Here is a 14,094-nt window from a genome sequence, read left to right on the forward strand (position 1 = left end):
CTGTCTGCAGAGGGAATAAGGCATTTTTCTCTGCCCAGTGGCAGCTTGTGACATTAGAAACCATCTCCTAATTCTTCAATAATCATGTTTTGTTTGTTTCTCCAAAGTCAAATAGGGTGCTGCTAGGAGCTGACATATTTCAATGTCTACTCATGGTATATCTGAACAAGCAAATGTTGCTTGTTTCTAGATATTTATTATCTGTTCAACCATGTGATACTCTAGACTAGTATCTGACATGACCATGAATTTGACTGTCTGACGACTATTAACTTGTATTTTTTAACCATCCCTAACAGTTTACAATAGCAGCTGTCAAAAGGACTAGGACTACTCCTCATATTTTTAAACAAGTTGCACAGGCATAATAGCTACACAACTGTTGAAACATACATAAGTTATGATATACCAAAATCAACCTTAAACATTGTATCAAAATCCAAAGATTTATACCAATGAAAACCTTACACCTGTATCAATATACAATAATCCATATTAATGTAAACAAAAATGACATTATTTGAGAATAGTAATAGCTAAGTTGAAGAGTAGATTAAATAATCTACCCTTTTATACTATTCTTCCTATATGATATCTCTATACCCGTGTTTTCTTCTCAACTTTTTATCTACGAAAAACGTTAGAGAAAAGGAAAGAAAGAAAAAGAGAGAATCCCTGGGTCTAAGCTACCTATTGAATCCTCCCTTCCCAAGACCATAACTATTTTGTAACCATTCTTTTAAATGACAATATATCCATAACTCATAAAATGACCAAAACTATCCACCCCAAACTAAGGGATTCAGACGATGGTCTTTTTGAAATTGCTTCCTGCTGATTTGGAGCATAATATTTCTTTTTGGGGGCCCAAGAAAATTGGAAAAATCTTTAAGTCTTAAGAAAGCCAGCTGCAACATTTCTTTTCTACTCTCTGAGTGCTATGAAAGTTTAGATATTTGTAAAGTCTTAGATGGATCAGTCTGTCAGGCTAGACAAGGTCGGATGGTGGAACAAGTATGTCAGAATCTCACCATCCTCCAGGATGAATCTTAATAGATCCTGTTCCAGCTTATTGGTATTTGGTCCTTTTGTTCTGAAAATATATAAGCTATTAAATGTAACATGCATTTTTGTAATAACAATGTAGGGAATGTAAAATGCACATAGATCATATAAAGATCAAATTTTTGTTCTTTGAACAGGTGAAAGACATCTTTCTTGAGCTAGTAACCAAAACTGCAATATAAAATTTTATCTATGCTATATGAAAGGATGGCATGATGAGTCTTGAGGACTATGTAGCCAACAAAATTCATTGGCTATGTAGAGCTGCAGTTCCTCCTGGACGCATATACACATCCCACTCAGTTTCAGAGTAGTTTCAATAGAGTGTTGGTATTACACATTACCTGTTTAGACCTTTTGATTTTTCTTTTCCTCCTGTCTGTAGTAATGATCTTCTAGAGGTATCCCTCTATCAAAACTGATCCTTAATAGTTTGGATTTGATCCCCAAAGCCTTTTCCCCCTTTTCTGTTGACACAAACATAAAGCCTCTCTCTCAACATAATATACCTTTATCCAGAAGTTTAAAGTATAACTGATCCAATCTGGCAGCCCCTTTCATGCAGGTCTGTTCCATTTTGACTTTTTTCAAGAATATATACAATATCACTATAATCATTGAACATATAATCATGTTTATTCTGACAAATCAAAACAAGACTGTACAAAGTCCAAATAGCCTTCTCTACAGTAATACATATTTGTGGGTCTGCATTTTCACTTGGCTGCTGGGGTGTTCAAACCCCACAAATGTGCAGCTCCCGGAGGCAAAATGCAGAGTGTTAGGCTGTGCTTTTTCCTAGCCATTGGGGTGCCAACATGCCACTCAGGGAAGGCAAAAAACAGTCTAAGATAGGGGTTCCAACCCATATTTCTCCAGCTGAGAAACAGCAGGGGCTGTGATGGATGAGGTAGTTCTCAAACTCCTGGGCACCCAGACACCACTGAGAACCTCATGGAGTTGAGAACAGTGGTTTCCATCCTCCAGTGTACCCCCACTGGGAAGCTCGAGGAGTTGGGAATGGAGTCTGCAGGACAGGGCAGAATCCGGTTTAGCACCAAGTGAGTGCCAAGAGGCATAGGCATGACTCTTGTATGAGGAGGGCCTCCCCCATGGTGGTCCTTGATGAAAGAGACAGTACTTGCTTGTCCCAACTTTTTTATTCATGGTAGATGAAGATGCATACATCTTACTCAGTGTGGACCAGAGATTAAATACCTTTTGTAGGAAGGAATGCCCATGAAGGAAAGCTCATTGGTTAAACACTTGAGGCCTATCTAGACACCTCATTAGCATGGAGAAGTCCAAGTGCTATGCTACATGACTGGTTGTCATGGTTCTCTTAGTATGGTATTATGCACCACCTGGTTGGGACCTAGTTTGAACTCCTGCCATTCTCAATTATGAGACTTATTGGGGTTCTGAACTTTCTACTACCTTACCAGTCCTTCTATATGGTAGCACAGTCCACTGCCCCACATATATTTATTATTTATTGAGACAGGGATTTTCTGTGTATCCCAGGCTATCTTGAATTTGCTCTGTAGATCAGTCCAGCATGATTCACAAGGAACATATCTGTCTCTGTCTTTGTTTCCTTTAGCAAATCTTACCAGCAAGTGCCACCACAACCAGCTCAAGCATATTTTTAAGTATACTATACCTGCTTAGATGTCTGAGTTCTGTATTTTGTGCTAGGCTGAGCTGTCATTAGTTCTACTATAGGAGCCCCACATCTTAATGAAACTGGTTGGCAGTTCAGAGCAGCATGACACCCTATTTCATGAGCTCTTAACTATGGAAAGTACACAGCTTGCATGTTCATGTCCAAGCCTTTAAAGAAGAATTCTGATCCTGGTTGTCAACCCTCAGCTCTAGAAGGCATGAAGAGAGCTCCATGACCTCGGCAGCCTCTGCTAGTCCTGTGTTTCCTTGGCTCAGGGGCTAAGTGTGCCAGCTCTGGGTAAAAACATAGCAAGGCTTGGATTACAGTCAGCCAGGGGTACAGCTGTACGCTAATTTGACCTCTGACCCTCTTGAAACCACTCATGCCAAACTAGCAAGTATTTTGACACTATCTGGAACATTGCAAGGCTTGGGGGAAAAAAAAACATTTCAAAGAAAATGTTGCCCATCTCCCATCCTCCACCCAGTGCCATTGTGGCTTCTATCTTAAAGGAACAAGATGCCTTTTACCTAGGATATATAAAATTTTAACTTGGATTATAAGTAATTTCTTGCCCCACATTAGGCACCAATTTGTTGTAGTTATTATTATTATGAGGGTTTGCTTCACCTCCTTGTTGCCTTATCTATTTATTAGGAGTTTCTAGCCAACTTAGACCATATAATTCCTAAACAAAAGACACAAAAACTGTTAGATTTATAATAAGCTTAAAAGAATTAGAGCGGCAGCCAGCCCCACAACAACCAGAGGCAGCTCCACTCCCAGGTGCTCCAATGTGCCCAGGATCAGAGGATCAGAGCTGAAGAGGACACAACATCTGTATCCCAACACTGGGAGTAACTGGGACTGGCAGGACCCAGGCATGCAGGAACTCCCCAGACCAGTGGCATGGGTTCCTCCCGATCTGTCTGGGCTGGCACCCTGAGTAGACCTTGGTTGCTAACTCTGCAGCCAGCTCCATAACACCCAGAGGCAGCTCTACTCCCAGGTGCTCCAATGCTCCCAGGATCAGAGGATCACAGGATCACAGGAGCTCGGACATACCCAGGATCTTAGGATTGCAGGATCCCAGAGTCATCTTGACTTGGAAGAGTTCTGCCACAACCAGGATTACAGGGAGGACAGGCTCTAGTCAGACATACCCAGGGCAAGTAGCACTAGAGATAACCAGATAGCAAGAGGCAAGTGTAAAAACATAAGCAACAGAAACCAAGGTTACTTGGCATTATCAGAACCCAATCCTCCCACCAATTCTCCCACCATTGCAAGTCCTAGATACCCCAACACACTGGAAAAGCAAGATTCAGATCTACAATCACTTCTCATGTTGATGATAGAGGACATTCAGAAGGACATAAATAACTCCCTTAAAGAAATACAGGAGAACACAGGTAAACAGGTAGAAGCCCTTAAAGAGGAAACACAAAAATCCCTTAAAGAGTTACAGGAAAACACAATCAAACAGGCTAAGGAAATGAACAAATCCATCCAGGATCTAAAAATAGAAATAGAAACAATAAAGAAATCACAAAGGGAAACAACCCTGGAGTTAGAAAACCTAGGAAAGAGACCAGGAGTCATAGATGCAAGCTCACCAACAGAATACAAGAGATAGAAGAGAGAATCTGAGGTGCAGAAGATACCATAGAAAACATTTACACAACAGTAAAAGAAAATGCAAAAAGCAAAAAGCTGCTAACCCAAAACATCCAGGAAATCCAAGACACAATGAGAAGAGAAAACCTAAGGGTAATAGGTATAGAAGAGAGAGAAATTCCCAATTTAAAGAGCCAGTAATATCTTCAACAAAATTATAGAAGAAAACTTCCCCAACCTAAAAAAAGAGATGCTCATGAGCATACAAGAAGCCTACAGAACTCCCAATAGATGGGGCCAGAAAAGAAATTCCTCCTGTCACATAATAATCAAAACACTGAATGCACTAAACAAAGAAAGAATTTTAAAAGCAGTAAGGGAAAAAGGTCAAGTAACATAAAGGCAGACCTATCAGAATTACACCAGATTTCTCATCAGAGACTATGCAAGCTAAAAGATCCTGGGCAGATGTCATACAGACCCTAAGAGAACACAAATGCCAGTCCAGGCTACTATACCCAGCAAAACTCTCAATCACTATAGATGGAGAAAACAAGATATTCCATAACAAAACCAAATTTACACAATATCTTTCCACAAATCCAGCCCTACAAAGGATAGTAGATGGAAAACACCAACACAAAGAGTGAAACTACACCCTAGAAGAAGCAAGAAAGTAATCTTTCAATAAGCCTACACAAACTTAATTCCACCTCTCACAAGAAAATCAGCAGGAAGTAACAATCACTTTTCCTTAATGTCTCTTAATATGAAAATTAATATTACCAACATATCCAAATTGATTGAGATTCAAAAATATGAGGAATTAGAAGTTTGTTGGCTGTCATCCAGCCATATGTCTAATTTGGTTAATTGGAGAAATAGGTTCAATACTATACAATGCATATACACTTTCTGCTTATTTATACATGAACCTCTCCTCTAGTCCATCCATCATCCATCAGAGGTATTGGAAAAGAAGTTATTTGGACGTGGGGGAAGTAGATCTGTTTATAAATATTTCTTAGGGGGTATTTCAATCTTCTTCCTTGTCAGGCTATCAGCAGTTCAATCCAGTAGCAAACACCACGCATGAATCAACAGCTGCAGTCCAGTCCACTTGGCAAACACTACACACAAACCATCAGCTACAATCTAGTCCACTCAATAGACACAATACATAAATTAGCAAGGGCAGTTCAATACAAAAGATATTGTAAGGCTCCCCAACCAGTCAAGTCCACAGAAGTGAGAAGAAGCCACACAGGAACCTCACAAGAAGTTCTTTGGCAAGTTTCTCTCTATGAAGTCACCATAAACAGAGCTCAGCAATGCAATGTAAGCCAAACCAATTCATGTGTGTCATCAGCAAAGACTAATGAGGTGGAACAAGGCAAACCCTCTACCTCGAACTGTCTGTGGGATCATATTAATATTCCTTCGAAACATTATGTATCCTTTCACCTGTTTGCTATAGGAAAGCATTCCTTCATGTGTCTGCTTAAGCAAAACATCCTTTCACCTGTGTACCCCAAACTGATTTTTCAAAGAAATGAGAAGTTTCCATTTCACAGTCCAGACATTGGCACAAAACCATTTAAAAGTACTAAGTTAACAAACAGAAATGACTATAATTATGCACATATACACATATGAGTTATAATCCATCATTTCATTTTCTAATTCCAGAAATGGCTTAAAACCAATTACACACCAGTGGTATTCAGATCTTGGTTTAGAATATCATTCTCCAATAGAAGAAACCAAGTCTCATAAAAATAGCTGATTCCAGCACTGGATCTAAGAATATATAAAATGAACCTGAAGCATATTTATAGAGTCACAAAGTTAAAAAAAAAACTCAGAAAAGAAAAAATCAAGTATTTTGAAAGGACAATGAAGCCTATCTAGCCAAGAGTTTTTAAGACAATAATAATAATATTGTACAAAGCAATAACCCAAAGTACAAAACCAATATCCCTGAGTCCCTATATATACAAATGGATGAATGAATAAATGAATGAATGATGAGAAGGAAGAGATAAATCACCCAAACAACAATAGCAAGAAAAATTCCAGGGATGGAGATTTAATTAAGTTGTTAGAGCACTGGCCTAGCATGTATAAGGTCCAAGTTTCAATCCCCAGCACTAGGGAGGGAAGAAATAATAATTTATGTAGAGATTCATCCCATAAAACTAAAGATTTATTACCACCCCTTAAGTATAAACCACTGGTACAATTTGAATGCACACACATTATACTAAAGGAAACAAGACTTCTGACATGGGGCTAGGGATACAGTTCAGTAAAAGAACACCATCTGACTAGTGTGTGGTCCTGGGATTTGGTCCCTAGCATAAAACAAACAAACAAAAAAACCTCTGATGTACAAATCTATGTATCTATGATGTAAGGAAAAAGGAAAAAAAAAAAAGGCTTATGTATGTGTATGGAGGTCAGAGAACAATTTGAAGGAATCAGTTCTCTCCTTTCATTATGTGGGTACCTGAGATAAAATTCAGAACAAAAGGCTTGGTGGCACCTGCCTAATCCACTGAGCTATCTAATCACCTCTTCCCCTTTACTTCTTAGCATTCTCAAAGTAGGAAATTCAAATGACTGAGAAACACAAAGGAATGTTCATCAGGGAAATGTAAATAAAAACTACTTTGAGATTCCACCTTACACCCATCAGAATAGGTAATATTAATAAAACAAGTGACACCTCATGTTGGGGACCATGTGCAGTAAAGGATTTCCATGTAGAGTATCATGGATTTCTGGTTGGAGTACAAACTTGTACAGCCACTATGAAAATCAGTTTAGTGGTTCCTCAGTAAGATGGGAATCAATCTACCTCAAGATTCAGCAATACCACTCTTTAGTCATACACCAAAGGACATTTCATCCTATCACAAAAACACTTGCTCAACCATGTTCTATTCATAATAGCCAGAAATTGGAAACAATCTAGATGTTCCCCAACAGAAGAATAGATGAAGAAAATGTGGTATATTTACACAATGGAGTATTATTCAGCCATTTTTTTAAAAATGAAATCATGAAATTTTCAAGTAAATGATGGAACTAGAAAAATAATTCTGAGTGAGGCATCTCAAACTTAGAAAGAGAAACATGGTATGTATTTGCTTGTATAGGGACATCAGCTGTTAAATCAACGATAAGCAAGCTACAATCCAAGAACCACAAAGGTGACTTACAGGGACTAGGGGGAACAGATCTTGTCAGAAAAGGTAAATAGAATATATAGATATGGATGGGTACGAGGGTTGGAATAAGAAGATAAAATGTGAAGGAGGAGGGGTATATTAATCAGGGAACTAATTCTAGAGTCACAGAACATATGAAATGTCTTTCTATATTAAGGGAATTTATTATGATGAGTTACAGTCTGTAGTCCAACTCCCCAACAATGGTCAGCTGTGAATGGAAAGTCCAAGAATCTAGTAGTTGCTCAGTTCCACAAGGCTATTTGATTGATCTGATCAAGTCTGTAAAAGTAGGTTCCACCAGACGTGCTGGCAAGTAAATGAAAGCAAGCAAAAAAAAAAAAAAAAAAAAAAAGTGAATCTTCTTTATGTAGGTTTCCAGCAGAAGCTGTGGCCCAGATTAAAGGTGTATACCACGATGCCTGGATCTGGGACTTGCTTTGTCCCAGGCTGACCTTGAACTCAAAGATCTCCTTGCCTTAGTCTCCTGGGATTAAAGGCATGTACTACCTTGCCTAGACCTAAGCTTTTCATGGCCACTATGCCTCAAGATCTATATCCCAAGATCCAGGTCAGAAACATGTGTCTTCCATCTTCAAGAACAGGATCACAGGTGAGCCCTCCAATTCTGGATTGTAGTTCATTCCAGATATAGTCAAGTTGACAACCAGAAATAAACATTACAATCCACCCTTTGTCAATTTGATACAAATAATATCTCACGTCCACATGAAACAATAACTAGCTCATGAATATGCCTAACATGATATAACTATTCCTCAGACAATCAAAAAAGAATTTGTAAATTTACAAATTTACAAATCCCTTGGGAACACTCCTTTACTATCTCAACTTAAATGCAGATTGATGTTAAAGATATTGGAGGGAAACACAAATAGCTATACAAATGTGTTCTTAACAAAATAAAACAGAAACATTCATATTAATTTATAATCTTCATTTCTGTAACTGGTCACATAGCCTTAGACAGTATTTATAACTACCTTCCTCTACTATGCATTCTGTATTTCCTCCACCCTCTGTAAGCACCTAGGCAGATTTTGGCTCTTTTCCTGGAGGAGTGATCCATACCTTCATTCCTGATGGGTCTGTGTCCTTTGTCATCCTACTTGGATTAGGCTGTTATAGTTTCCCATTGACTTTAATGTGATATGGTAGTACTAAGAGACGCCCTAAGGGATCTCCTGCACTCCAGACATAATCTTTCTTACCTCGCTGTAGAGAGGCAATCCAATTTACCCATGGTAATCTGGATCTATCACCCCTCCTAACGCTGTTACTGCTTTCTTAGCCTGTTGGTTTAAGGACATTAAAAGCCCAAAATGACCAGGGGGATTTCTGAGCTTCCAGTTCAATGGAATGTTTGTTGTGGCTCCTAGTAAGAGAACTGCCCCCCTCTGGAACCAAAACTTCTAGGTCACCAGAATCTAGGGTTGTGGGGACAGGAAGCAAAAAATTTTCTAGAGGGTAACTAGGAGTGATAGTGAATGGAACTATTCCCTTTTCCAACCCTTGATTCCTGGACCATGTATCCTGGAAGAAACTGTACCATATATTGGATGCTGATTTGAAGCATATACTGCCTTCTGAATACCTCTACTCCAGCCCTCCATGCTGCTGTCACCTAATTGTCACTATAATGGTCTTCAAAAGGCCATTCCAACTTTCTATTAGACCAGCTGCTTCAGGATGGTGGGGAACATAGTAAGACCAGTGGATTCCATGATTGTGGGCCCACTGTCACACTTCTCTGACTGTGAAATGAGTTCTTTGGTCAGAAACAATACTATGTGGAATTCCATAACAATAGATAAAGCATTCTGTGAGTCCACAGATGGTGGTTTTGGCAGAAGCATTACATGCAGGAAAGGTAAATCCATAACCAGAATAAGTATCTACTCCAGTAAGAACAAATGTCCTTTCCATGGAGGAAGTGGTCCACTGTAGTCAAACTGCCACCAGGTTGCTGGCTGGTCACCTCAAGGAATGGTGCCATACCTGGGGCTCAGTGTTGGTCTCTGCTGTTGGCAGATTTGGCATTCAGCAGCAGCTGTAGTCAGGTAAGCTTTGGTGAGTGGAAGTTCATGTTGTTGAGCCCAAGCATAACTTCCATCTTGGCCACTATGGCCACTTAGTTCATGTGCCCATTGAGCAATGGCAGGGATGCTTGGGGAAAGAGGTTGACTGTCCACAGAACGAGTCATCTTATCCACTTGATTATTCAACTCTTCCTCAGCTGGTCATCTTTTGGTGAGCATTTACACGGGACACAAATATTGTCACATCCTTTGCCGACTTGGAGAGATCTATCCACATACTTCTTCGCCAGATGTCTTTCTCACCAATTTTCCAACCATGATCTTTCAAAGTCCCTGACCATCCATCCAATCCATTGGCTATAGCCTATGAGTCAGTGAACAATCATACATCTGGCCATTTCTTCTTCCAAACAAACTGTAATACCATGTGTAATGCCAGAAGTTCTGCCCACTGTGAAGATTTTCCTTCACCTGTATATTTCATGTTGTCTCAGAAAGGGGTTGTAATGCTGCAGCTGTCCACTTCTAGATGGTGCCTGCATAATGTGCAGAATCGTCAGTAAACCAGGACCCAGTCTTCTCTTCTTCAGTCAGCTGATCATAGTGAACACCCCATGAGGCTATAGGTGCATGCTTGGCAGCAGATGGCATTGTGACAGGAGTAGAAACCATAGGCATTTGAGCAACTTCTTCATGTAACTTGCTTGTGCCTTCAGGACCTGCTCTGGCCCAATCACATATATATCACTTCAATTTGATAATAGACTGCTGCTGTACACATCCTACTTTATGACTTGGAGGGTCTGATAACAACCATCTCATGATGGGCAGGCAGTTCAGGTTGCATGGTAACTATTGCCAAATGTTCAGTTTCCATTAAGGCCCAGAGCTGTTTTTCAAAGAGAATAGTTGTCTGCAGATGATGATAGAGCTTTATTCCCAAATCCCAAAGGTCTCTTCTGTTATTCACCTACAGAGGCCTGCCAGAGGCTCCAAACAGCAACCCTACCTGCCACTGACATCTCAAGTACCATCAAGTCTGTTGGATGATATGGTCAGAGTGGTAGAGCAGCCTGGACAGCAGCCTAGATTTGTTGAAGAGCCTTCTCCTGTTCCAGGTCCCTCAAAGCTAGCAGCTTTCTGAGTCACTTGGTAAATGGGCCTGAGTAACACGCCCAAGAGAAGAATGTGCTATCTCCAGAATCCAAATAGACCACTAAATGTTGTGCTTCTTTCTTGGTGGTGGAAGGGGCCACCTTAGAAAGAATATCTCTGCATGCCCCACACCACTGGACTCCTAAGAATTTCACTGAGGTAGACAGTCCTTGAATTTTGGATAGATTTATTTCCCATCCTCTGATATGAATATGTGTTACCAATTAGTCCAAAGTGGTTGCAACTTCCTGCTCACTTGGTCCAATCAGCATAATATCATCAATATAGTGCACTAATGAATAATTTTGTAGGAGTGACAGATGAACAAGATCCCTTCTAACTAAGTTATGACACAGGGCAGAAGAGTTAATATATCCTTGAGGCAAAACTGTAAAGGTATACTGCTGGCCTTGCCAACTGAAAGGAAAATTGCTTCTGGTGGTCCTTATAGACAGACACTGAGAAGAAGGCATTTGCTAGATCAACAGCTGCATACCAAGTACCAGGAGATGTGTTAATTTGCTCGAGTAACAAAACTACATCTGGTATAGCAGCTGAAATCAGAGTAACTACCTGATTTAGTTTTTGATAGTCAACTGTCATTCTCCACTGCACTGGCCAGATAGGTGAGTTAAAGGGAGATGTGGTGGAAACCACCACCCCTGCATCTTTCAAGTCCTTTGTGGTGGCAGTAACGTCTGCAATTTCTCCAGGAATACAATACTGTTTTTGATTCACTATTTTCTTTGGCAGAGGCAACTCTAAAGGCTTCCATTTAGCCTTTCCAACTACAATAGCCCTCACTCTACAGGTCAGGGAACCAATGTGAGAATTCTGCCAACTTGTAAGTATATCTATCCCAAGGATACATTCTAGAACTGGGGAAATGACCATAGAATGTGTTCGGGGACTTAATGGACCTACTGTGAGTCGGACATCACTCAAACTCCATTAATCACCTGCCCTCCATAAGCACCTACTTTAACTGGAGGGCCAGAATGTTTCTTGGGATCTTCTGAGATCAGTGTCCCTTCTGAACCATCCAATAGACCCCAGAAAGTCTGATTATTTCCTTCTCCCTGGTGTACAGTTACCCTTGTTACCCTCTGGGGAAGAACTGGAGAAAGGCTAACAGCAAAACTTTTAGATGTCTTATCAAGATCCTTCCTCAGGTGACCCTGGCCACCCCTTCATTCAAGGGGTCTTGGGTCTGCAAACTGGCTCAAAGCTGGAAACTGATTGACTGGCCGAGATTGCCTTTTGCCACTATCTAATGTAGACTTTCTTTCATTTGTTTGAGAATTTTCCTGCTTATACAGGTCAAACAGATATGCAATAGGCTTCCTATCTATTTCACGCCTGAAAACAGACTTGGAGGGTATCTTGAGACTGTATCTAAAAGTAAAGATGAATCAAAGTACTTTTATAGACATTATTATATTTAAGGTGTGTCTTGATGGCACACCTGGACAGATTACGATATTCACCTGGTCAGCTTCTGGGACAAACATTACTGAGGCTCTGACACCCTCACTTTCAACAGTGTTTACCTACTTAATGGATATATCACAAAATACAAACCCAGTAGTCTTTATGTTCAATATGCTTTATGCATACAGAATCTTACTTATATAAAACTAAACTGGCTCTCATTGCAGTCATGAACAAAGTGTCTCTGCTGTAGAGGGTACAGTTTCTATGAACTCTGTGTGCAAATCACTAATGCTGCAGAAAGTTATGAGGAAATATCATCCTGAATATGAACATTTGAAGTACTCACTGGCAAATGCACAGAGTGAACAGCAGAAAGAGTAACTAGTACGCCCTTAGAAAGGGCTCTTGTAGACTTGGACTGGAGACTACCAAATACACTAGGTCCTGTGCTAGGACCTTCAAACTTGATATTTACTCAAGAAACTGGATGAAAAAGATGAAGAAGCTGACAGTGACATTCCTAACACTGATCACAAAGTTACAAAGGAAAGCCATGAAGAACCAACATTTCAGAATTTCACAAGGATCAATGGCACAAAACTAAAAGAGAAACAACTGGATAGCTTCCATTTCCTTTGGGAAATCTCACTTGTTCTAGAAATCTGAAATCCTGTATCTCTATACAAAGAAACTCCTCAATGTGATTCTAGTTTTCTTCTGCACAGTAGCTTCTCTTGTGAGAGCAATCAAAAATGAAGTCAGAGTTAGAAGATGTGGAGCTGGTAGGCAAATTCCAAGGCTCTGCCTTGTGTGTATGCAAGGAAGGATGCTCACTGCTCTGGAACCTGATCACTGTGCAGCCTAAGTTGTGTCACTTGAGCTCACTTCCTGTGAATAGAAAAAAAACTTATCATCCTAATAATGAATTTGGATCTCTACTAAGCTGGACTCATAGACCCAGCTACCCTAGCATTGTGTACTTCAATCCAAACCTTACATTATTGACTGTCCTTTTAGCAGAAGGAAAGGGCGAAACAAGCCTGCACAAAGTTGCCCTTGCAACCAGTTAGTGTCACTGTGTGATGTTCCCTGTACTAACTTGCTAGAATATTATAAAGAATTCTGTTTGGACAGTGAATTGAATAAAGGTTCTAATGAAAAACAAAACAGAAAACAAAAACACTAGTTTAGGAAGGTAACATTCAGAGTTAGAAGATTTGGAATTAGAAGAGTTAGGCTACAATCCAGGCTTTTCCAGTTATAATTTGGATTACACTTTAGGCAGGATACTTAAATTCTCTATGGCTCAGATTCAATAACTATGAAATAATAGATGGCCTAATCTTCAGTGGGTCTCAATGGAATTATGAGTATAATTTGAATTTTAAGAAACAATAAATACAGGTAGATATACAATCACTTTGCTAGCTATGTACTAAAAAGTTGCTATAAATTTAGTAAAGTCACCAAAGTATCATTCTAAGGTTTTCAGTGAGCTGGCTGACTGGTTAAAAACACTAGACACGTAAGCCTGATCACCTGAGTTCTATCCTAGGAACCCATGAAAAGGTGGAAATAGAGAAACAACTCCACAAAGTTGTCTACTGCCATGCATGCACCATTGTACACTCACCCTCTCAAACATATATCATGCATACACATGTCAACACATCAATATACAAACAGATTCAACAATAACTTAAGAAAGGGTTCAGCCAGGCAGAAGGCTTCCATAAACCTTGTGAGTTCTTGATTACACCTGAGAGCTGGGACCATGTGAGCTGGACTTGCATCAGCCACCTGTGCAGGCGTGACAAGAGTAGAGCCAAACACTCCAATAACACCATGCCCTATATCTGCTGAC

General features: G+C 39.9%; 1 protein-coding gene and 1 pseudogene across 4 annotated transcripts in view; one reads left to right on the plus strand and one right to left on the minus strand.

The window, feature by feature from the left end:
• Asb3 (ankyrin repeat and SOCS box containing 3) overlaps positions 1-14,094 on the minus strand; it is a 200,381-nt gene that overhangs the window by 66,493 nt on the left and 119,794 nt on the right. The gene's annotated exons all lie outside the window — the stretch shown is intronic.
• Positions 12,204-12,888, plus strand: LOC110304210 (GPN-loop GTPase 1 pseudogene; annotated as a pseudogene).

The sequence above is a fragment of the Mus caroli genome, unplaced genomic scaffold (assembly GCF_978045245.1).
Source record: "Mus caroli unplaced genomic scaffold, Mus_caroli_1 scaffold_13, whole genome shotgun sequence".
Taxonomy (NCBI): Eukaryota; Metazoa; Chordata; class Mammalia; order Rodentia; family Muridae; genus Mus; species Mus caroli.